This window comes from Otolemur garnettii, unplaced genomic scaffold (genome assembly GCF_000181295.1).
Source record: "Otolemur garnettii isolate 467f Iridium unplaced genomic scaffold, OtoGar3 scaffold00057, whole genome shotgun sequence".
Lineage (NCBI taxonomy): Eukaryota > Metazoa > Chordata > Mammalia > Primates > Galagidae > Otolemur > Otolemur garnettii.
In genome coordinates, this window is record NW_003852452.1 from 1,297,470 (window position 1) to 1,323,637 (window position 26,168).

Consider the following 26,168-nt stretch of genomic DNA (forward strand, 5'->3'; position numbering starts at 1 on the left):
TAGCTCCTTTAAATATATCACCCAAATTTAATGATCTGCCTAACTAGATATGGACTGTTACCCCGTGTTATATGAGGATGACACTGAGATGTACGGGGGTTAACTAATTTTCACCAAATCGCCAAAAGGGTGTTTAGTGGAGGTGGGACTCAGATCCACTGTGCTGTCTTGTTCTAAAATAGCAGGGATATACTGTTTGCCTGAGCTCCACACGCTTTCATTGCACAATGCACTATAATATGATTTCTGGAAAACAAATTTACCCATTCAATACACGAATCTTTTTTTTTTTTATTGAATGGTAACTATGTACATTAATGCACTTCTGGGGTACAGTGTGGGGTTTTCACATGCAATCTGAAATACTTCCATCAAACTGGTCAACACAGCAATACACGAATCTTAACCCTCATTGTGTTCAATTTTCAGAACGCAATATCTTTCATTCTTATTTTTATTTATTTATTTATTTATTTTTGGAGACAGACTCTCACTTTGTTGCCTTGGGTAGAGTGCCATGGCATCATAGCACCCAACAATTAATTGGGTTATACTCCGACTCACTCCTTGCAGCCGCTTACTGAGTCACACACGATCGGTGATATCTAACTTTATTGTTCCTATTGGCTATCTGCTAAGAGGTGCTAGAATCCTTGATGTGAGAATCATAGAACTTTTGGCTTGAGTGTTGCTTACGATATTTTTCAGATCCTGAATTCCAGCAGAACGGCTGCTGTCAGCCGAGTTGAAGACCTGTTTGCGGGAACTGACTCAGCACAAGGATGTAGCTTCCTCCTCTCCCGTGCTATGACTTCACCCTACAATTTTTAAACAGTTAGCAGTTCCCACATTTGAGTCCATCACTTTTGCAAGTCTCTTACAATCTCTAGCCCCAAACTCCTCAGAAGGCAGATTGAGGTTTCCTCCTGTCTTCTCATTTGGGGACCCTAGGAGGAAACCCTTTCTCTGCTACAACCTTCGGTGTCTTGGTGTGTTAACTTACGATGTAACAGGCAGTGAACCAGTTATGTTTACAATTTAGTAGCTAGTTAGCCAGAAGGCCCCTTGTCAATATTTGCTCATAGCTTGGTACCTCCCTCACCATTTTTGTGGGTTCAGTGGCCCGACTCACGGTTACCATTCAGTTCCTTTCCTTCCCGTTGGGTTACCATCTGCTAGATTACTGGCCAGAGGCTTGTAGGAGTCCATCAAAGTTGCCAGTAGTAGAAGTTTGACTTTGCCAGGTTACACTTGGGTCCTAAGCTAACCATTAACAGAGGTTGTGTCTTTGTTACATGTAGTGTGTAAGTTTGCCTTGACCAGTGTGGAAAATGCTAATTAGATTCTCACAGGCAGTCTTTTTTGGTGTGTCTTATGATATTGGGCAGCCTTGCCTATGGACTCATGAAGAAACAAAGATTTTTTTTTGGTAATACAACCTGGCCACAGTATCCGTTAGTATTATGAGAAAAATGGCTTCATAACGGATCCTTTAAATTATATTACTAAATAAAAAAATAATTTAGAGATCTCTTATTCTAAAAAATTGATAGGAAGATTATGTTTTTAAAAAAGAAACACAATAGTGCCGTGATTAGTCCTAAAAATCATCTTGACCAAATTAACGAACAAACATCTGATCTAAAAACAAAATTAAAATCCTCTGTAAACTCAGATGCTTACGTTAGATCCTCTCTGAGAATAGGGGAGACAACTGCCTTACCCCATAGTCCAGCAGTTAAAGTTTGGCACTTTCATCAAGTTCCCAGAAATTTGTCTTGCTCTCTTGACTTCTGAGGTGTGCGTTAACCCCTTTGATGACATAAGGCTTTTAAGTTTCACTTGGAAGAGTGTCTTTGGTTAAAAGTTCAGAACCCAGAAATCTCAACTGTGGGTTCTAGCTAAAATTTGATAATAATAAATGTAAAAGAGTTGTAAAAGTCAACTTAATGAAAACCAGTTTGTATAATATATACACACAGATACAAGTATATATATAGTTTAAAGCCATTTTTCTCTTTCTGCAAAAACTACTCAGCCTCCTAAATTGCTCTTTTTAAAACCCTATTAATAATACTAATACTCTTTTTAAAAGCCTATTAACAGTATTACTATGAAACCAATAGATAAACAACTACACCCCCACATGAGAGAAAAACATAATTAAATTCAAGTGGGAGAGAAGGGGGAAGAAGGACAGATAAGAGGGGAGGAGAGGGGATTTGGTGTGCAGTCATCTGATGGGCACCATGTGGGGTCTACAGCAACCCCCCGGTGATGGCTCAACTGCAACTTGAACTTAACACAAGTAAACAATGTAACCTAATCATCGCTACCCTCCTATTACTTTGAAATATATATATATACACACACATATATGTATATATATACACACAGGGTAGACATAAAGTTTATGTGCAGTTGACGATGTGAAACTTTTTAAAATTGCACAGGAACTTTATGTCCACCCTGTATATATAGGAAGTCTATTTAAAAGGAAAAAGGAAAAAAAACTCTGTTAACCTTATGCACTCCCTAAGGAAGTTTCTCCATTTACCTCTGTCTGTTCCTCCTTCCTCTGGCCACTCTTGATGTCCCATGAGGGGATCAAAAATTATTAATAAAATATTCTAACAGGAATCCCTTAAGGAAAACAGAAAAGATGCTCTGGACTCCTCTTTTGGAATAGAACCTCCGTTTTGACTTAGCATATCCCAAGAGTGGTAAGTGGACACATTCTTCTCTGATGTAAAACTCTGTTGTCCTTTGTATTGTGTTCTTTTCATGTATTTAGCTGATTAGGTCCTAAGAGCTTCAAGTATTTTGTTGACACTACTTTTCACTGTTCTTTGAGTGTGCCACTGCTCTGAGCTCAGTGAAAGAAAGAGACTCAATTACAAGCCACCTATTCAACTGAAGTTGGTCTCCTGGTGAACTTCTGTTCAATCGCTGTGATTTTGTGTTGCTAAGGCATCCACGGTTGGGCATTTTCTAGCATGCCTTCCAAAGGGGATTAGATTTCCCTCTATTATGCTTTGAGATGCGGATTATTACTTTGTCCCTTCAGGCATACGCAATTTGGTATCACAGATAATATATAAAAACATACAAACTGGCACAAAGATGCTATAGCCTGGATTTTAACCAAACTGGCTTTTACTTTATTAAGAAGTACTCATAAATCAAGCAAACAAATCTAAATGCTTTCCAAGTTCACATGACTTTAAGAATCTTTGGTAAATACAGGCAATTTTTACATCATTGGTAAGAAAGAAAATCTCAGGTGTGATTCAGAGAGAAAAGTGCCAGAACCAACTGGAGATTCCTCGAGAAGTTACACAGCAGAACAAGAAGGAACAAGATTTCAGCAGAGATCAACCCCTAGAGAAACTTGGAGTTCCATGGGAAGGATAGGTGGGAATTTTGACCCTCAGACCTGTGGTCCCAAGCTGCTAGAAAGCGTCTCTACCTTCCCAGCTGTAAAGCTGCTGCCACCATGAGCTGAGAGTCTTGAAAACAAAGCACTGGGTTGCCACCTCCTTGTCACCTCCTTGTCACCACCTGAGCTGAGATGGCAGGTGCCATACTGCTTTTTTCATCCCTTATATGCCTTTGTTCTTCCCAGGGAGCTGAAAATATAAAAATAAAACAGACCAAAAAAAAAGACAATTCAATTTGTCTCATGATAGCTTTATTAGGTGTTTTGATTAGGAGATTGAGTCCCCTCTTTACCAAAGTGAAAAGTTTCTACTTTCTAAAGCCTTTAAATGATCACTTTTGCCACATAAATGACTATTCTCTTACAGTGACATGTGATCCTATTTTGAAGAAGTGTTTTAATCCTTTGTCATTTGGTATGTTAAATTCATGCAGGAATCCTCGTGAAATGTGAAATTGTGTTTAACTTCCTTTGAGATCTCCGTAATTATATGAGATTCCTAAAATTCTGACATGTGTTATATTTTATCAGTAATAATTATGATTATTCTGTTTAACAGTTGTCTACCACAGAACCAGATTTTCTTTACCAATTGTGTCTTCAGCCATGGCTGTTCTAAGAATGTTTTCAGCCACAGACAATCCTTTTTTGACTTTGATTCTTCTCAAAAGTAGTTTATAATCATTTATAGTCCAAGGTTTGCTTCATCTCTAAGGAAATAGATGGTAAGGTCTCTTACAACTAAAGACAGTTTTTCTTATAACAGTGGCAATTATGCCCTTGGGCTAGGAAAAAATTCGGGACTCTACCTAAAAATCGGATGCGGTCATGAAGATTACTAACCTAACATCAAATGGAACAACAAGTAATTTCGTGGGGCTAAACTTACAGGAACAGAAATACTTTTACACCTATGACTTTCTGCTTGAAACTTTCTGATTCTTTTTCTGTTTGTTTTCTAGATGTCAAGAAAACTTTTTATTTTGGGCAAAGGGTATGTTTGTGGGCAATTTTTTTCTTTTTATCTGATTTCTTCAGAATTTGGAAAGTATTGGTAAGTATTCTTAATTTATGACAACATAGTTACTTGCAGATTCAATAAGATTCTATATCTTTTGTACCAGGACACAAAGACACTGGTTATTTTATCAAGGTTTTGACTAGAATACCATATTTTCAGCTATACCCTGGTGGCTTTGAAGAATAGAAGTTGACTTGACAGAACTGATAAGCTGTCTCTTGAAAAGACTGGCCTGGAACCTCATCTACATCCTTCCCTTAAAGGTTTCTGTTCTTGTCGTAAGCAAAGATCATCAGTTTCTAACAGGGTCAGGAATGACAAGATATTTTGGGACCTTGAGAAAAAAGGAATATGTTTATTCACACAGGGATTATAGGCAAGTCTGCAGGAAAATCCCTGGCTGGGATGGACTCAACATTTTTAAAAAGTCTCTAAGTATAGATTCCTTACCAAAAAAGTTCCAGCAAAGCCTGTAAGGCCAATCCTCATTCTTGGTGTACTTCAGGCAAACAGTCAAGCCAAGTATAATAAGACTAAAACTTACTTTTTAAATAAATTGCTTCTCCTTGATTTGTATTTAGTAAAAATAGGGGAATAGAGAGAGAGAGAAATTATGTTTTGTAAGAAAACTATAAGCATACCCATCATTAGATTCTGGCCTTATTTATTGTTTTTGAGTTTTTATTATGTTCCTACAATTTGAACTGAATCTTGAATTCTTTCCCAGCTTCAAGTCTTCCAACTAATGTTTCTTTCATTTTTCTGACCTGGACTCAACAAAATTGCTACTGCCTCTTTACCAAGGCTCTACAAGTGGAAGCTTATACTTTGTGACATGCAAACCACAGGTGACAAAAATGTGGCCGTGAAGGTTCTTTGAGGCTAACATGTTAGCACCTCAACTGATTGTCCTGCACACTTTGGGAAAACTCATTAAAAATCAACTTCAACCTCCCTGGATGGGACCATATGAGGTGCTGCCGGGGACTCATTCCTTCATTATAATTGAAAGGGGTCAAACTCTGGAGCCATCATTCCCAGGCAAAGCTGGTTCCCCAAGAGTTGTCTAACTCAGGCTACCCAAACATGACAGGAAACAGGAACCATGCTATGTAAGAAAAATGCCACAGTCCTGACCAGATGAACCTAGTGGAATAACACAGTCCTACAGCTGACTTCTCCAAGTGGCCCAGGTAACCCATGACAGACCTCAAGTTCTCCTAAAGATAAACAACGGGAGATACTGTCCTGCTTACATGGTTATTTGCCATCACTTTTCTTGGTTTCTCTATCCACTGTTGGTTAAGCAGATTCTGCGTGCTATCCTGGCACCTTAATTATTTCAGGTGCTCATACAGACCTATAAACATAATTTTCCTTTTCCTTTCTTCTTATCTTTCCTTGATGACTTCAACTTGCAATCTAAAAGCACAGTTAACAAGTTCTCAGACATTGGCAAAGGCTAATCCTGAGGTATGTTATCTCAAACTTATTCTATGCAAATAAACTATCCCAACCCAGGAAATAGAATAATAATGCATCAGTTCATTGAAGTGTGGTATTCTGGGGGTTCAGGCAACCAAAAATACTGGGCAAGAGAATTCCATTATTTTCTAATAGGCCTACATACAGGCCTACTGTCTCAACACATCAGCAGTCCCATATCCTTGCTCCCAGCAAATTAAACAACTCACAAAACTGAATAAGACACTGAACCATGAAGCCTTCCCAAAATGGTTTGATCCTGTTATCAAGATCCTTCCTCACAACACTTACCTCAATTCCTTAATTTATCTGGTATCCTGTGTGCCCTCTCGGGATACATCTGTATCTGCAGAGAAAATGAAATCTATGAGTCAATAAATGTCTTGACAGCTGTCACATAGGAGGTGTTTGTTTGCTAGAATATTTGGTCACTCCTATCTATACATATAACAATTTTGAGACTCGGCATTGGACCAGCTCATCAAAACTCTTGGAGGTCCACAGTGACTCTACTTGGGGAAAGCTGACCAAGTTCCTGTTGGGTGGACTATGGACTGTACTGGGCAATTCCTAGACGAACTTTATTTCCCTGATGGGATGTTGCAACCCATGAGCACATGATTAAAAATTCACCTATTACCTTGGGGATCTTGACAAATTAGATGACCCTGGCACTGGCTGCCCAGCAAAAAGAAATAGACTCTTGCCCAGATTGTCTTAGATAACAGGACTGTCCTTGATGGTGTCAAAACAAAACAGGGTAGAGTCTGTGAAATAACCAATAAAACTTGCTGTTTGCATATCAACTCCTGAGTTGAGGTTAGTAAGACCACCCTTGACAAAATCAGACAACAGCTCTCAGGTAATAAGTTTCTCCTGGAACTATCTGACTGGTTTTCTGGACTTTTCTCCTGAATCATTCAAGGCTTTTTATAGTTCTGTAAGAGCTCCTGAAATTCGGGCTTTCCTTATACTAACAGGGCTTATAATTTAACTTGTGATTTAATGCTCAGTCAAATGCTATGTTAGAACCATAGAGAAGAGCACTAACAATTGTCATGTGGAGCTTAATTCTGCCAAACGGAATCGTTTCTCCAATCCTAATCACGGTACCCCCTTCTGTACTCCTGTCAGAAGGAACTAGATAAAGCAGTAATCACCCTGTTCCCTTTTAATGATTGAAGAAAGGAAGACTTTGGTGGGGGGAGTGGGATAAGGAAGACCTCAAGATTGAGTAAAGGAAGACTTCCGGGTGGGATGGTGCTGAAACTATCCTCACAGGGTTAACAAGAGTTACAAGCCAGGCTTTTAGGCTAAATTTTAATTAGACATTAATTGGTTGTATTCTGACCCACTTCCTTGCAGCTTCTTATTAAGAGTCATAGAGCACAAGTGAATCTTTCTAAAATCAGAGTATGAATGTCTTAACACAATAACTAAGAAAATGACATGAAGGCTACATTAACCAGTTTGATGAGAGTATTTCAAATTGTATATGAAAACACCACACTGTACCCTCTGATTGCATTAATGTACACAGCTATTATTTAATTAAAAAAAAAAAGAGTCATACAGTACTAGACCCTGGCTTCACCTTGTTCCCATAGATAGGATATAGGACTTGAGGACTATAACACTTTTGGCTCAAGAATTGCTTAAGATGTTTTTCAGAAGATGCTAGTACTTTGAAATGGGAATCTGCCAGCCTCCTCATTTGCCAGCAAATTAATAAACTTCTCTTTCCTTCTCCTCAAACCACTTATCCTCATTCTTCAGATGTGGCTTGGGGACTAGTGCCAAACTTTTGGTTACAAAGTTTGGCATTTGTAGGTGGGCCCATTGGCACCTCAGTGGTAAGGCACCCCACAACTACTGGAAGAGGCAAGGAGCAGCTGCATGTTAAAGCCGTACATTTTCATGGACAGGAACATCTTCCTTATAGGTGAGAAAGCAGGGATGTCCCACAAGCTCCCAGAGCCTCTGTTAGCCTCAGAGAATTCCTGTTTTTGTCTCCCCAAAGTAGATACAGCTCCTCACAACCTGAACTGAGTTGAAGAGAAGGAACTGGATTTGTTTGGAAAGTGTTCAGACACGAGGCCATTTGTGGGGTAAGTTCTCTGGCATACATCAAAGACTCTATTCCACACACATGGGGGAGAGGGGATTCAGAACTTCCTGTTGGTTTTATTTGTTTAGAGGCACCATTGGAGGTGGAAGTCATGAGATTGAATGGGACTACTGAACATGATCTGAATTCAGAGCTCCTATGCAATTCCCAGGGACTGGGGAGATGAGGCCGTCCCCTGGGGAGGGTTGCCTAGGGAACAGAAAGATTGGGCTACCCACTGGGGTAAGATTTTGAACCTTTCAGTCCTGTGGCTGAGGTTTTGTTGAAGCCCAGGGAATGAGAGAATTAGGTTGTCCATTTGGGAAGTTTTGAACTTTCCAGTGGGCTGGTGTTCATTCGTCCCCTTTGATTCCCATCACTGTTTTGGAGGGGGGCACTTATCCCCTTTGGATTCACATTTGTGATCCTTCCAGCCCTGTGGTAAGGTAGCTGAGGCATATCCATGGTGCCATCTGAGGGTACTTTGTCCTCTGTGGATTCCCATTTGTTTGATAGGCACTGGCATTTTTGTGTTGAGGATCACCCATATTGTCTGTTCATTATTTGTGAGTTTTGCTGCAGTGTAAAGAAGCTCTACCTCAAGTTCCTTTGGAAAAAATTTGGCTGATATTTAACTTATAGATATGAACCTTGGTGTAAAGAGAATGGTGTTCTGTTAAATGAAAATTCCCATTTGATTGATTAGCTGGGGCATTTTAGATTGTTTACGTTGGAAATTCCCTATATTGTTTGTGTTTAATTCTTTGCAAATTTTTGTATCACTACTGGCTAAATGGTCCATTTATAGTAAAGGGAATGGTGTTATTGTAATTCAACATACATACTGGAGTGAGGAATTGTGGCTGTTAAATGAAAATTCTCATTTGATTGATAGACTATGGAAAAGTTGATGGTTTATGTTGGGAATTACCTACATTGTTTGTGTTTTATTATTTGTGATTTTTCCTACTATTTGTCTGGTGAGTTTTTATATTGTGATACCACTTACCTGGAGTGTGAGAAAAAGTGCTGATTGGTACCACTTGTATGGGGTGTAAGGAAAAGCAGTGGTTGATGATCCCTGGTTTCTTCTGAGCTGCTGGCTCTTTCCCCAATAATTTGTTGTTTGGATTCCTAGTTTTATTTGGAGATACATTCTCAAGGTTCTTATTCATTGTCTCTTTCTCCCCCAAATTAACCTCAATTGGCCTTTCTGTGCTTTTGCAAAAGGGGAAATTGAACTATCTTTTTTGTAGATAAATGAGCTTTCAAGAAGAATGGAAGATAAATTCTTTAAAAATAAAGCCTGTAGCTCAGTGGGTAGGGTGCTGGCCACATGCACCAAGGCTGGTGGATTTGAACCCATCCAGGGCCTGCTTAAAAAAAAAAAAAAAAAAAAAAAGCCAGGCATTGTGGTGGGCACCTGTAGCCCCAGCTACTCAGGAGGCTAAGGCAAGAGTATCACTTGAGCCCAAGAGTTGGAGGTTGCTGTGAGCTTTGATGTCATAGCACTCTATTAAGGGCAAAAAAGTGAGACTCTGTCTCAATTAAAAAATAAAATAAAATGAAATAAAAATACAAACAAGAAGAATGACCCCCTTTGGGTACCTTAGATGGTTTATGGTGCCTCTACTGGCAAGTATTTGTATGAGTCAAAGGCACAACAGGTTTTCTGGAATGTCCAATTCTCATGCACAAGTTTTTACTAAAGGGTAAATTATATCAAAGGACAATTCAGAGCTCAAATGGTCAACCTACCACTACAAATTTGGAATATTGAGCCTCAAACTCTCTGCTTGAGATAAGCTTATTTTTTGCATTATATGAAGTGATCTTTGCTTGTAAGATTTTTGATAGATGAGGCCTTCCTCCCTTGACAGAACTCCACAGACAGCCAGGGTGAGACACCAGATGGGCCACAGCCTAGGAGCAGACCTGGTGGGAGGGAAGACCAGTAGGAGAAAGGACCAGCAAGGGGAAGAAACACCTGCACCCCTGCCATCTGGGCACCATGGGAAGGGCTGGGCGGGCGTCACCTGGACTAAATCTTCAACCCACGGTCATTAGGTTATGACTCAAGGTCAGAAATGGTCTCTACCTACCCAACAGTGAACTCGATTTGGCCAGAGGGTACCCATAGCCAGGGCATGGCAATCAGCATGAATCTTTCACAGCTAGTTAATAAGGCCTTTAACATAAACTAAAACCTGTGTGTTCTGATGACTATGCCACCTAAGGATCCTTTGAAACAGTCAAAAGTTCCCAGGGACCCCTGCTTCACTAGTAGCCCCAACTAAATATCCCCATAGAAGGCTCAGGTGTAAATTGACAGTAGAGATTCACCTGGCTGGTGCCAAGCCATGTGGGAAGAAGAGGTCTGGAGGAGGGGCTCTCTAACTTCCTCCTATGGCCCAGCCCCCACCAGCAGCTGCACACAGCACCCTGCAAGCCAGGTAGCAGTGAGGCAGTCATCCGCAGGTAACAGCTCAGGACTCCCCACAGAAAGCTCAGGCAGCAGACCTGGGCAAGCAGCTAGGCTTGCAGGAGATGTTCCAGAAGCAACAGAAACTTACCTCTGAGGGCACTAAGCTCCTGCTGGATGAATAGCAGGGCCAGGTGAAGTGGGGCGGGGGGCTGCCACTGACGGGCAGTTTGCTTTAAAGTTCAGGCCCCAACACACCTGCTCATCATTACAACACTGGCAGGAGAACGCTACCAAAAGTGATTAAGGCCTAAGAAAATTTAAATTCTCCCTTCCAGTGGGTATGGATACATGCAGGATTGTCATGCCACTAATGATATTGGACAGATTACTAAGAATGATGGCCAGTTACCTTTGAGTGATGTGATTCTGGGACTGGGATGGCCTCGTGGCACTGCTGGACTGCATTGCCTCAAGGGTTTAAAAGGGCTCTCTTGCCCTGCTCGGTGAGGGCGCATACCAGGGGACTTGCAGATCCTGCAGTTGACAGATGGAGCAAAGCCTTCATACAGAGCCCTTTCACTGACAAAGGCAGAGCCTCTGATCCGGACCACAGAAATCAGGACTCTGGCAGAGCTGCTGAGGAGTCCACTCTGTTCCTCAGCCTTGACGCCCCAGCCAGATTTAGATCCCTTTAATAGTAAAGACTGGTGCTCTGACATTTGAGATGATACAGCTGAATGGAGACAATTTCATAGGCTCATCTCCCACCCAAAGCTTTGGTTCAGCCTCTTCTGAGGCACCTGCATGATTATGTACATTGGGAGAAGGATACCAGATAGTTTTCTGGGACCTCATTGAAAGGACCCTGTTTGCAGCTGTTTATATGCTTGGAGCAGTCACCGTGTAGTAGAAGGTGATCCACTATACCGGAAGCCCAGTGTCAGGTGGTCCATCCTTTTGATGACTGGCAGCTTTTGCCAGATACCCAGGTTGATATGGTGGATACCTTTTCAGGCTGAATAGAGGCTTATCTTATGACAAAAAAGGAATCATTCTGGATTCTCACTCTATGGGCTTCTATCAAGAGATAGGGCCTTCACCAAGTTCCAGTGCCTGTATACCAGCACAGAGCAGGAATGGGCCTCAGAGGATGACAGGATGATGGGTGATGGCAGCCCTGACAGTTGGAGGATGGTGCGCTGGTGATGGATGCCATGGGCAGGGACCTTCAGAGGCAGCTCGACAGTTCCTCCATGAGGAGTTACCATGTGTGTCACTTTATGGTGGTGTCCATTGGGGGAAATCACGCTTTCTGCCATCTGCACCTGGATATGCTACACAGTGTCCTGTGGTTGCCCATGAGCTTCTTTGAATGAACCCCCAGCAGAAAGCTGGGGAACCATTTTTCCAAGGAATTGGACATAATAAATTCAATAATCCCATAGGTCATTGAGATGGACCCTCCTTTCTCCTTTGTAGTAGTGATAACCCAAAAAGTAAACAAAGCCCTATATCTAGAATCCAAAATTACACAGGTATTGCTGCTAGTCCTCCTCTGGATAGAGGTAGCCCTTTAAAGGTGGTCTTAAGCCCCTAAGAAATAGTTTATGAGCGACCCTTCCCAGCACCCAAGGTAAGTTTGTAATATCCATGAGGAAAAGAAAATGGAATAAAACAATATGTCAAATGAGTGGGTCAGGTGCCAGCCACCATCAGTGAGTTTTCCTCTTTCAGGTCCCTGCCCCACTTAGAAGCAGGGTGGGTGCCTATGGAGTGCCTCTAACAACTCACACCCTGCATCCACCATACCACAGTAAAGAGGTGTAGCCCCTGGTGGAAAGGCCAGCCTTAGGTGATCTAAAGTATTAGTTTGAAATAAAGAAAAAAAAATGAAGGTGTTGATTTTTTTCCACTAATCTTTTTGGTTATTTGATCATTTTATAGGATAGAGGGATGACTCCTCAGTGAGGATTTTGCTGAGCTATTGCTTCTTCTGTTGATCTATCTTGCTTACTGAGTTTGTTGTCCTAAGCTTCATTTGGTACAAGTATTTCTGTACATGATTTCTGAATTTGCCAAAGCTGGTCTCTTGGATCACATTCAGAGTCCACGTAATAGCTCTGCACTCGGAGGTCTTATGTTTCTTTTCTAATCCTATAGTGGACATTGAGTGCAAGGTGACAGTCTCCTTCACCTCGTCATTTCTCACAGTTGTAGTTTTTGCTTATGCCCTTTCTCACCTGATAATCCATACCTTCCAGCTAAAACATTGTCCCAATTTGGCAGAAAATAGTTTGATAACTATGGTTACCTCTCTTCCCATAGATATGGAAAGGTAAAATTAACAATGGGGAATATGTAACTGAGAAAATGACCTGAAAGGGGGAGAAGGTAAAAATATTTCCCTTAAAATCCGCTTATCCTTTTGACTAAAACCTACATCTCTGCCTTAGGCTAGTGGTTGGGAGGAGCAGGGAAGTCCCCTTTGTCCTTTGTGCCAAAGTAGATGGGATAAATCCAAGTGGAGACTGAGATTGTCTTAGCTGAAGATGACATTTATCAGAAACTTTAAAAGCTCTGTACTTCTACTTAGAAGGACACTGGTACTTAGTACTGGACCAATTAGCCTCCACATTCACCAGCAGATTAATAGCCTCTCTTTCCTTCTCCTAAAAAATAATTTAAAAAAAATCCCGAATTTCAGAAGAATGCCAACCAGTCAGAAGACTCTCCACAAGGCTACCAACTCAGTGCAAGAATGCGGTTTCCACATTCCCCCATTTTTCGACTTCAACCTAAGTTTTTGACAAATCAGCAATCCCCATATTTCAGCCCACTGCTCATCCCAATGCTTTAAGATTCTTATCCCCACACTCTTTGGGGAGGTGGTTTTGAGGTTTCCTCATTCAGCCTCCCCTTGATGAAACTTTCTCTGCTACAACCCTTGGTGCCTCTGTGTGTTGATGTACTGTGAACCAGGCAAGAAATCTGTTATGATTGCAGCCCTGCCCTCAAATTTATAGTCTTATTGCATGGAAAATAAGTTTATTCTATCTCAACAGCCCAAAAAGTCATAACCATTCCAGCCTCAACTCTAAAATCTAAAGTTCAAAGTTTCATTTACATATTATCTAAATTCGATATAGATGAGACTTAAGATATGATTCATCCTGAGGCAAAAATCCATATCCAGCTGTGAATCTATAAAGACAGACAAGCTGTGTGCTTCCAAAACACAGTGGTGGAACAAACATAAGATAGACATTCACAATTCAAACGAAGGAAACTCAAAAAAAGGATGACAATTCTGAACTAGCCTAAAACCTAGTAGGGCAAATTTCATTAGATCTGCAGGCTTTGGAATAATTCTCTTTAGTTCACTGTTCCTCCCTCCAGGCCCACTGAGACCACAGCATTACCCCCTTGGGGGGGGGGCTCTCTGGAAGGATAAGTCCACCCCTGAGGTACTAGATGGTGGCATCCTGACACTCTCAAACTAAGGACGTTTTAAAGTCTCACTCTTTGAAGCCAAGGAGGAACTAGCTATGCCCCCTAGGATTGTGGGAAAGTGGCATCCCCCATGATTTCTGAATTTCCTTGAGTGTCATTCTTCCCTTTTCTTGAATGATAAAGCCTGATGGCAGCCCACTACTTCTATTATCTTATTCTACAGAATCAAAGAAGTCTGGCATCCTTCTTTCACGTGATTCCATTTTTTCTGTCCCATGTAATCTTTAGTCCCATCTGGCAATGTTTTTCTGGCATAGTCTCACCTCTCTTCCTAGATTCTGCTGTGGTAAATAATTAAGCTTGTGCTTCACAGGTATACTAGTCTCCTTATCAAATGGATTCCCCTTAGTGATATCATGAGAATCATATAATAAGCTTTCTCATTTTTTACAACATGTAGAGGCTGAATATTTTTCAAATCTTAAAGTGATGGGTTCTTTTTTCTTAACAAGTTTTTCTTCAATTCATCTCCCTTCTGTTGCATTTTACTTAAAGAAGTCAGGAGAAACTAAGCTACTCCTTCAACACTTGGCTTAGAAAACTCCTAAACTAAATATCCAATTTTATTGCTCTCAAGTTCTGTCTTCCACAAGACATGAGAACACAATTCAGCCAAATTCCTAAACTTTGTATAACAAGAATCGCCTTTCCTCCATTATTCAATAACATGCTTTTCATTACAGTCTGAAACCTCCCCAGAGTGTCATTTAATACTCATATTTCTATCAGCCTTCTATTTGTGGTTATTTATATATTTTCTAAGAAAATGGAGGGTTAAGCTTCCCTTTTTTCCCTTTTCTGATCCCTCACCAGAATTGCATCTAATGTCCATATTTCTACCAACTCTCCCTTCCCAGCAATCTCAGCTTTTCCTAGTGTGTTCCTCACAACTCTTCTAGCCTCTACCCATTACCCAGTTCCAAAGTCATTTCTACATTTTTAGATTTTTAGTACTTGTTATAGGATAACCCCAGGCTATGGTAAAAAAAAAAAAAAAAAAAAAGGAATCTGTGTTAGTTCACTTGGGCTACAACAAAATACCACATGGCTTAAACAATAAGAAATTTATTTTTCACATCCTGTGGGCTGGGAAATCCAAAATCATGCTGTTGGCTGATTCAGTTCCTATCCTTAGCTTGTGGGTAGCTACTTTCTTGCTGAATCCTGACATGTCTTTTCTTTTGTGTTCATGAGGAGAGAGAAAGAGAGAGGGACCACCAGTCCTATTAAATAAGGGCCAACCCTTATGACATCATTTATTCTTAATTACTTCCTAAATGCCTATCTCTAATTACAGTCACATTGGGATTAGGGCTTCAATATGAATTTGAGGAAACACAAATCAGTGCATAGCACCCATTTTGATGTATCTTTTAAAGATGACCAAAAACAGTGATCTCAATATTAATTTAAAGTAATAGCCATATAAGATGCAAGTGCTGTTTTTGTTATTGATATATACTCAACATACGATAAAATTCACCCTTCAAAAGCATACAATGCAGTGGTATTTTAATGTACTCATGGAATTGTGCAACCATCACTACTACCTCATTTAGAAACCCAGTACTGTTTAATAGTAACCTCTCTGTCTTTCTACTAGCCCATGGCAACCAACCACAATCTACTTTCTGTCTATATTAATTTTGCCTATTCTGGACTTTTCATGAAATGGAATGATCAAGTATGTGACCTTTTGTGGTCAAAATTGTTTTAAATGCTTCAAATAATTCACTTATTGAATCTTCATAAGAATTCTATAAAGCAGGTGGTATTATTATTATCATCATACTGAAGATGAGAAAAACTGAGACATGGTTATAACTATGTCATCTCTAAGTGGAAGAGATGGTGTTTAAGCCCAGGAAATCTGTATTCAGGCTACAATCTGAACCTTAACATAATGTTCTCCCTCATCCAAGGAGATTCATTAGACTTTATCTCCAAGGTGATCAAGGTGATAAGAATTGCAACCAGAGTCTGTGAGAAAATCTAATCTCTATATGGCTGAGTGAATCATATCATTGGGATATTCCAGTGTGGAGCAGGATCTCAATTCAAAGTGATAGTGGGGAAAAAAGCAGATTAAGGTTCTGGGAAGAACCTGCTCTCAGCAACTAGTAGCCTTCTATATGGCTCCTCCCTCCATTGTCCAAAGTACGTAGCTCCAATCTCTGCTTCTATCATCACATCACCTTTTGACTGCAGTCCAGTGGTTCTTAACCTTCCTAATGCCACAACCGTTTAATACAGTTCCTGTGGGTTGCAACCCATGGGTTGAGAACCGCTACTGCAGTCAAATCTCCCCTTGTGCTTTTGTAAAGACACCTTAAATTATATTTAAGGCTCATCTAGATAATCCAGGATACTCTCCTTATGTTAAGATTCTCAACTTAATCACATCTACTAAGTCCCTTTTCCCATATAAGTTAACATTTACAGGTTCTAGAAATTAGGGCATAGATATCTTTGACAGCCATTATTCCACCTACCATGCCTCCGTCCTTCACTTCCTTTCAAATTTCTTTTATAGGTTTCTTAATTTTTTAAAAGAAATCAAGAACAGAAAACACTCAAATCTCTATTTTATCATTCATTCTTTTACTCAGTAATCATTTGATGAATATTCTCTAGTATATAGAACGTTTTAGCTTTTGAAGCAAACACCATAGATATAGCTCTGCCCTTAAAGGAGTTCACAAACTGCAATATCCTTTTTACTAAATCAAGTAGGCCTCCCTGGTCACTCCCTTCCTTGTTGCTGTGCACTTGCCTTTTTAGTCCAGTCCTATCTCTCTCACCTGAAGCCAAGTAAGACTATTCTTCAGAGAGAATGGAAGAAGAACAGAATTCATTTTACCATGAAACCTCAGTAACACAATTTATTAACAGTAAGACCCCACTGAGATGATAATTTACTCCTCAATTATTACATTTACTTCACTTAATATAAAATTTCATGAAAAAATATTGTAAGAACCTGGGCATGGGTTAAATTAGCTTAGGACTCTAATCTCCTTTGAGTAGAGATTAGTGGTTGCATAAATATTGCCCCAGTAAAGAGCTAATTCCTGATTGCTGAAGAATCAAAGTTTTCTTTGCTGCAAAGTTCTAAATAACTTAGCATACATTGATGTGTGAACAGCTTATATTACAGCATTCATCTCTACGGATAGGAGTCTACTTTCACCTACCACCTGGACAATTTCACAATCATCAGTATTTTATACAGGTAATTTCCATTTGATTCTTTGTATTTGCTTCTGATCTGTAGGCATAACATTAACTCCTTTTCACCTAGGCCTTCTCCTTTACTCCAAGACTTACCAGCTCTCTGTATTCCTAGCTTCTAGAGTGATTGATTAAACTAGCCAGCACATTGTGTTATAACGCTACGGGGCAGCTACGGATAGTCAATGTACTCAAGATGACATTAAGAAGGCTTAAAGAAGTGCATGGGATGCAAAGCACACTGAGAAAGACCTATGGAAAACAGGCAAGATGATCCAGTGAGGTGTGGCCACAACCAAAATTTCAAGAGACACCTGATTTGCAGTAGTTGAGGACAGGAACATTCTGTTGCTCCAAAGACAATTTTGAAAATTGAGATTGATCTTTGTTATGTTATGTAAAAGAAATACCTTGAGAATTCTCTAGGAAAGTTGTAATTCTCAGAAAAGAGTTTTTAGTTTGTCATCTGTAGCATTCAAACTATATCAGAAAACTATAGCTTATTAAAATTTCTATTAGAGGAAACCAATATGATACCAGTGTTATTCAACTGGTATTTTTTTTCCATTTGAGTGTTAAAAAAACATTTTCCTGGGTTTGAGCTCAAGAGAACCAAAAAGAATTGAGGGAAGAAAAACTGTATTATGTGAAATATCTGAGAGTACTCTGTCATAAGGATAAGGTCCTGTGAAATTAGCATGAATGCTGTGTATAATGAAGAAAATGCAAAATGGAACAACTAATTTTGCAACTAATTGTTTAAAATTTTGTATGGCTGGTAGATATGAGTTAAGAGTTGCAATTAACATGAAATGACTGTTATTGATGAACTATTTCTGAAAATCAATTTGAAAAGTGAACTTTAAAAGTTTAACACTCTTTGAATCAGTAATTTGAATTCTAAGATGGTTTACTGTAGAAATAACCATAGATGTATTCAAATATTTATATAAAGACGTTCATTACAATATTATCTATAATTGAAAAAAAATGTTACAATAGCCACAATATATTGAGTGATTATAATTTTTCTGACATTATGGTTGGTGTTTGGCCCTGAGAAGAAGAAATGAAGGAAAGATAAAAGAGGGGAAAGATAATATAAGAAAATGGAAGTAATAGTAATTGCCTACTCTCTCTATTTCCTAACAGCCTAATGATCTGGTATTTCAGAACTTGGAAGAAGTTAGATTAAGGTAAAAGACTTAGGAATGATTTAAGTAAGATTTGTGACACTGGGAAAAGGCTTCATCTCAGCCATGGTGCAGTTTGATAACCTGAAGTTATGCTGGGCAGCATGGTAGCCACTAGCCACACATGACTATATGAATCTAAACTAAGTAAATAAACTCAACCTACAAATCTCAGTTTCTCAGTCACACTCACCACATCGAAGTGCTCAGTTGGTATATGGAATTAGTTCATACTGCATTTGAGGGTTGCCTCATAGAACACTTTCTTCATCACAGAAAGTGCTGCTGCACAGCAGGGCCTTAAAGACATAGCACACAGAAAACTCAAATCCATCAACAACAAAAAAGCTAACAATCCCATATATCACTGGCAGGAGGCATGAATAGAGCCTTCTCTAAGGAAGACAGACAAATGGCTAACAAACATATGAAAAAATGCCCATCACTGTAATCAGAGAAATGCAAATCAAAACCACCCTGAGTTATCACCTAACCCTAGTAAGAATAGCCCACATCACAAAGTCCCAAAACTATACATGGTGGCACGGATATGGGGAGAGGGGAACACTCTTACACTGTTGGTAGGACCGCAAACTGATGTAGTCTCTTTGGAAAGAAGTATGGAGATTCTTCAAAGATCTTCAGTTAGATCTCCTATTTGACCCCACAAACCCACTACTAGGCATCTACCTGGAAGAAAAAAAAAATCATTTTATCATAAAGCATTTTCACCAGATTGTTTGTCACAGCTCAATTTAAAGTCAACAAGATGTGGAAGCAGACTAAATGCCCATCAACTCTAGAATGGATTAACAAATTTTGGTATACGCATACCAGGAATACTATTCGGCCATAAAAAGATGATGACATCACCTCTTTTGTAATATCCTACATGGAGTTGAAACACATTCACTTTAGTAAAATATCACAAGAAAGGAAAAGCAATTATCCAATGTACTCAATACTAATATGAAGCCAGTGGATGATCTGATGCATCCCACATAGGAGAAAAACTCATTTCAATTCAAGTTCAGAGGAGGGGTAACAACAGAGGGGGAGGGGGAGGGCTTGGGGTGCTCTCAGGGAATGGGCACGGGGTGGGAGTGTTTGGCACACTTTTTGTGTGTGGGACATAACCACAAGAGGGATTCCACCTAACAAAATCAAATACTTTGACCTGGTTATTTGTACCCTCACATGATCCTGAAATAAATGTACTTTTCAAAAAAAAAAAAAAAAGACAAAGCAAGATAAACTTGACTAGAATTGTTATGCCTCGTTGAGAAATGGAAAAACTTTTCCATTTTACTTCAATCTGTTTTCACCTGAAACTGCTCCAAAAGAATAAATTAAATTTCCACTATTCTCCCCCCTCCACTTTCCTTTATTTCGTTTCCTCAATTACCCCCAGTATGCACTTTTTTCTACTTCATTGGACCTCCAATTTGTTAACTTCTCAATTTTCACTCTATTCATTAAGATATGGATGCTCAATAGAAATATGATAAAGTATGATGCTTCTGTGAGTGTTCACTGTAAGGAAGTTTTTCTACCTGTAGTTTGCAAGTGTTTTTATCATGAGTGGATGAATTTTTTCAAATGTCTTTTTCTGCATCTTTTGAGATGGCACTATAAGTTTGAGGTTCTTCCCCCTTTTATCTTCCACTGCAGAATTGTACTGAACAGAACAATAATGGGTGATGAGTTTAAATCAGTAATAAAAAGTTTCCCAACCAATTTGGTGAAAATATTTTAAATTGTATATAAGATCAGCACATTGTACCCCATAATTACATTAATGTACACAGCTGTGATTTAATAATAATAAAAAAAGGACAAGAACAAAAACAGCCCAGCACTAGGCAGATTCACAGGTGAATTCTACCAGACATACAAATAACTAGTACTAATCGTACTGAAACTTTTCCAAAAGGTTAAGAAAGAGAAAATTCTCCTTTAACTCATCATATGAAGCCAAAGCCAGTGAAGGATGTGACAAAAAAGAAAATTACAGTCCAGCATCCCTGATTAACAGAAATGCTAAAATTCTCAGAAGAGATAATACACCATCATCAAATGGGTTTTAGCCTAAGGATGCAAGGATAGTGAAGCATAAACAACTCAATAAATGTGAATAAAAGCCAAAAACCATGTGATCATTTCAATGCAGAAATGCCTTCTAAGAAAAGCACCAATAAACTCCAGCATCCATTCTTGATTAAATCCCTCAACAAACTAAGCATAAAAGGAATGTATTTCAAGATAATAAAAGCCATCTATGACAAATCCACAGCCAATATCATGCTGAATAGGGAAAAGCTAAAAACATTCTCCTAAGAACTGAAATAAGACAAGGATGCCTACTTTTCTCACAATTTCTATTCAGTACAGTACTAGATGCTGTAGCCAGAGTACTCAGGCAGGGAAATCAATCAAGGACATCCAATTAGAAAAAAAGGAAGTCAAATTATTTCTGTTTGCTGAGAATATGATCTTGTCCCTAGAAAACCCTAAAGAATTCTTCAGAAGACTTGCATATTTGATAAATGAATTCAGTAAATTCTCAGGTTACAGATCAATACACATAAGTCAGTGGCATTTCTTTACCATGATAACAACTGAACTGAGAATCAAATCAAGAACCCAATTTCATTTATAATAGCTGCAAAACATAAAAACAACCTTGGAATATATTTAACAAAAGAGATGAACGATATCTACCAAGAGAACTACAAAACAATGATGAAAGAAATCATAGATCACAAATGGGAAAACCTCCTGCACTCATGGGTTGGCAGAATCAAAATTGTTAATATGACACACTGCCCAAAACAATCTACAGAGTCAATGCAATACCTATCAAACTACAAATGTCATTTCTCAAGGAATTAGAGAAAACAATCCTGAGATTCGTTTGGGACCAAAAAAGAGCCTGCATAGCCAAAGCCATCCTAAACAAGAGCCAAACTAGAGGCATCAAATTACCTGACTTCAAATTATATTGAAGAGATACAGCAGCCAAAGCAGCATGATATAAAAACAGATACATACATCAGTGGAACAAGATAGAGAACCCAGAAGTAGACCACAAACCTCTAACCAAATGATCTTTGATGAAGCAGACAAAAACATACACTGGGGAAAAGAGATACCTGAGTTTATAAATGGTTTCATTAAAATTGAATAAAGATATGCAGAAGAATTAAACTAGACCCTACCTTCCAGGATATACAAATTTAACTCAAAAAGATGGATTAAAAGACTTTGAAAGACCTGAAACCACAAAAATTCTAAATGAAAACCTGGGAACAACTCTTCTTGACATTGGCCTAGCAAAGAATTTATAACCAAGACTCAAAAGCAAATGCAACAAAAATAAAAATAAACAAACGGGAGTTAATTAAACTAAGAAAACTTCTACATAGCAAAATAAATAATCAATAGAGCAAACAGACAACTTACACATGGGAGAAAATATTCACAAACTATGATCCAACGAAGGGCTACTATGTAGGCACTATGAGGAATTCAAAGTACTCAGCAAAAAAACAAACAACCCTATTAAAAAAGCAGGCAAACAACATGAACAGAGTTTTTTTTTTTAGCAAGAATGGCCAACAAACATATGAAAAATTGATAAATATCACTTATCATCAAAGAAATGTGAATTAAAACCACAATGAGATACTACCCTACTCCAATCAGAATGGCTGTTATTTAAAAGTCAAAGAACAGTTGACATTGGTATGGAGTTGGTGAAGGAAACCTTATTCACTGTTGGTGGGGGTGTACATTTCTAATCCTTATGGAAACCAGTGTGGAGATACCACATAAAACTAAAAATAGACTTACCATTTGATCCTGTAATTTCAATACTGGTTATCTACTAAAAGGAAAAAAAATCATTATATCAAAAAGAAACCCGCACTTGTATGTTTATCACAGCATGCTTCACAACAGCAAAAATACAAAATGAAAGTGGATGGGTGGAAAAAGAAAATTTGTTCTCTATACACCATGAATACTACTTGGCCATGAAAAAAGAAAAAAATTAAATAATGTCTTTTGCCAAAACTCAGATGAACCTAGATGCTATTAACTTAATTCAGAAAAAGAAAGCCTAATTCTTCAGAAAAAGAAAAACAATTCAGAAAAAGAAAGACACACATCACATAATCTCACTTATAAGGGGGAGCTAAACTAAGGGGATGTATGTTTGTTCAGAGTGAAATGATAGACCTTAGAGACTATAAAAGGTGAGAGGAGAGGGATAGATAAAAATTGTAATTGGATAAAATGGATTCAACTGTACACCTTTCAGGCACAGTAAAAGCTAAAACTTCACAATGTATCCATGTAAAAAAAATTGCACTTATAACCCCTAAATCAACTGAAATTTTATAAAAAATTTAGTCATGCTTATGTGAGAGTTTTGAGCATTGAGCATTGGTGAGTATGGAGCCATGAGAGTCCTTTCCAGGAGCACGCAGCTTTCGGGAGCTACCTCTTGACCGCCATCAGCAGAAATGTGGTGGGCAGGCAAAGGCAGGTTTGCTCTGAGCCTGAAAGAGCAAACTTGGGTGTGAAGGGGTAGCTGTGGAACCCACTTCAAGACCATGGGACAAAAATCTATTGTAAAAAATTGCTGGGCACATATTTAAGGGAGTTGATTTCTACTCAATATGAAGTAACTGCTTCAAAAATGTTTAGTATGCAAATATCATACAATGAATTTAATTAGGTATTGAATCTGTAATGTGCCAGGCAGTGTATAAGGTACTTGACATGCACTAAATTCTTATCCCAAATATTGACTTCCTGCTTTATAGACATCAATATTGATACTCAGAGGGGTTAAATAACTTATTGAAATTCACACTGCTGGCAAGTAGCCCAGACATGTTTGCATCAAAGTTCATCAGACTTCAAAGACCATGATATTTTTCATCAGAACTATAATGATTATCCTTGGAATAAGTATTAAAAGACAGATCAATTGCAAATTTTGCAATTCTGTTGATCCAGGGTTGTTAGCATAATATTGATCTTGAAACAACTGTTGCAATATCTTTTCTCTGACCACTTTTGTTCTCCCATAAGCTGTACGAGATGAGCCGTCTAATTTACTTAGGAAGAAAAAAGGACACAGAAAATGCCCTTTGACTCTCAAAACATTCCAGAATTTTACTGCTGACAGCTTTGTTTCAGGGAATAGAAAGCTGCTTGGTTAATTTGTACTGTTTTGTCTTCATTCTAAGTATATATTTATCTTAAAAGAAGTTAATGTGTCATAAAAGAAATAGACATTTTAAGGGGAAACCACGTGAGAACACTCAAACTGTATTCCCACTCCAAATAAAAGAAAAGGCATAAAAAGTGATGGAAAATGTTCTGCATCTCTGCTACAATGGTCCTCAAATTCTGGTGATATGTGAAAATTATCCAAAGTTTTTATTTTCAAAAGCATAAAGCCTCCTGAGTCAGAATCTCCCATGCCTGGGGCCGGAATGACAAAGACAACCCGGTAGTTCTGATTCAGGAGAAGAGGACTGGGGAGCCTCTGCCCTGGGTCTACATGTCCCTACACTTCCTAATCCTTCTCCCCTTCTCTACTCTTTGGCTCTTCTCAGGATGTTTTCAAGAATTAACCAGGACTAGAACTACTCTGCCAAATAACTGAGACACAGAAATTGAAAATATATTAAACTGTATCAACAATCTTCGAGTGAGTGATAAAAGGCAACAATGTTTTCATATATGCATCCTCGCCTGGCCATATATATGTATACAAATATTCATGCACAAGAAGGCTGTGTACTTTATTTACATGAGGACGCTTTCAGAACAGAGCCCAATACTTGAAGCATGATAGAGAGTTGGAAGTTTTTGAGTTATTGAAGTATTGAGTTATTTGAAGTTTAATTGGTCAATTAAACTTCACCCCTGCTCAAGAAATTTTTCAACTGGGTCCCTCCATCTGAAGTCAATAAAAGGAAATTTCATGACCATTCTTTCCCAAGGCGTGATGAAAGAAACATACCATCCAAAGCATTCTAGACTTTTGCTATTTAGAAGATCTGCCATGTAATTAATTGGCACTTTACTACTCCATGTGAAACATCCAGTATCCCACACACATCATATTAGAACTGTTCCCAATTACCTAGCAAAGATGGGTATATTGTGTCTTTGAATGCAATTGTAACTTATAGTCACATTTTATAAATGGTTTGCCTTCTTTTCCACTTGGAAGACTTTTAAATGCCTTGGATAAGCTGTTCTATTTGTATGACCAAAGAAGACAATTGCATGCAACCAATTTAATTGAATAAATAAGTACAAGTCATTCTCAGAAATAAAGTTTGTTTTAAATACTAACCAAATAATGCGCAAACTCTGAGAAATGCTTAAATAACCTTTAAAATATAGAAGTATGGAGTGGATGCCCAGAATGAACTAGGCAATACTTTCCTATTTGCCTAGGACAATGACCTAATAAGATGGTTAATCATCAGTGAACTGATTTTAAAAAAGCCAAATATCTATTTAAAGAGAGACTTTAACATCAGATAAAGGATGGGCTTGTTGCAGTTGCTATAGGATTCTAAGTTCAGGTAAGAACCTTCTAGAGCTTCTAATTTCAACAGTTCTATATAAGAAATTTTCATAAATTTGGGAAGAAAATGATTTGATGGTCATGATAAATATTATAAATATTAATATTATGCTCTGTCATTCTAAGAACATTTACGTTCTTAGCCTTTAAAACCTAATCACTATCCATTCTGGAGAGAGATGAGCCTTACATTAATATACTCTTAAAGATAAATTACAATCATAGATTTGTAAATTTAAAAATAAAATTTGAAATTCTGTTCCTATTACTTCCCGGACAATTGGAACTTCAAGGATGAAAAAATGGACCTCTAGTTATCATCTTAAAATATGCTGTGAGACAGTTATTTTCTTTGATTAGGCTAGACTACCAATTTCTTTGATTTTATGTTACTGAATAATAGGGACCAAGGGAAGGAGTTATTTGACAAACATAAATAAATAGAATGTGCTTCAAAGTCTATCTTTACTTCCCTGTTTGAACTCAAGTTTGACTCAAGGTGAGGGAAAAGGAGGAGATTTTTTAATTTTTTTTCCTTTTATTAAGTCATATACACATAGATATGCATACATTTATGCATTTGTGGGGTACAATGTATTGATTTTTTTTATACCATTTGAAATGGTTACATCAAACTATATTAATTAAAAGGAGGAGATTTTAAAAAAACTCTCCACACAGTTATTGGCATGAACTAAGGGCTCAAAAAATATTAGTTTCCTTCTATTATTCAGGAGGGGTCTGTCCTTATAAAATAATTATTTTAATTGTCAAAGTAAGAGGGAATGACCAAAGGTCTAAGAAATTAGTAAAAGCTGTTATTTCTTTTTCCTCCTCAGATCCATACACACATGTAGAGATTGGGTCACTTGACCTGCAGTGATTTACTCCGATCCCTTGAATAGAAAAAGCTTTAGTACAGATAGGCAGAGACGTAAAATTCTGTTCTCCACTTCACCCAAATCAAACCAGGAAAATCCTACCTGTTCTGTTCAGGGGAGAGTTAAGAGGTACAATTCTCAATCTAAATGCTTGTGGCTCTGTCTTACACATATAGTGTGTCCCCAGATTTATTTATATATCAATTATTTGGAACCCAGAAACAAACATTAAATGCCTACAAACAAGCTGAGTTACAATG

General features: G+C 38.3%; 1 protein-coding gene across 5 annotated transcripts in view; it reads left to right on the top strand.

Annotated features, from left to right (window-relative positions):
* Positions 1 to 6,748: 6,748 nt before the first annotated feature.
* LOC100966263 (solute carrier organic anion transporter family member 1B3) overlaps positions 6,749 to 26,168 on the top strand; it is a 94,465-nt gene continuing 75,045 nt past the window's right edge. For 2 of the 5 annotated variants that reach the window (XM_003792495.3, XM_012806787.2), the window contains exon 1: positions 24,950 to 25,025. The gene's annotated coding sequence lies outside the window, so the exon portion shown is untranslated. The other 3 variants (XM_023514728.1, XM_023514727.1, XM_023514729.1) reach the window with 3 other exon arrangements.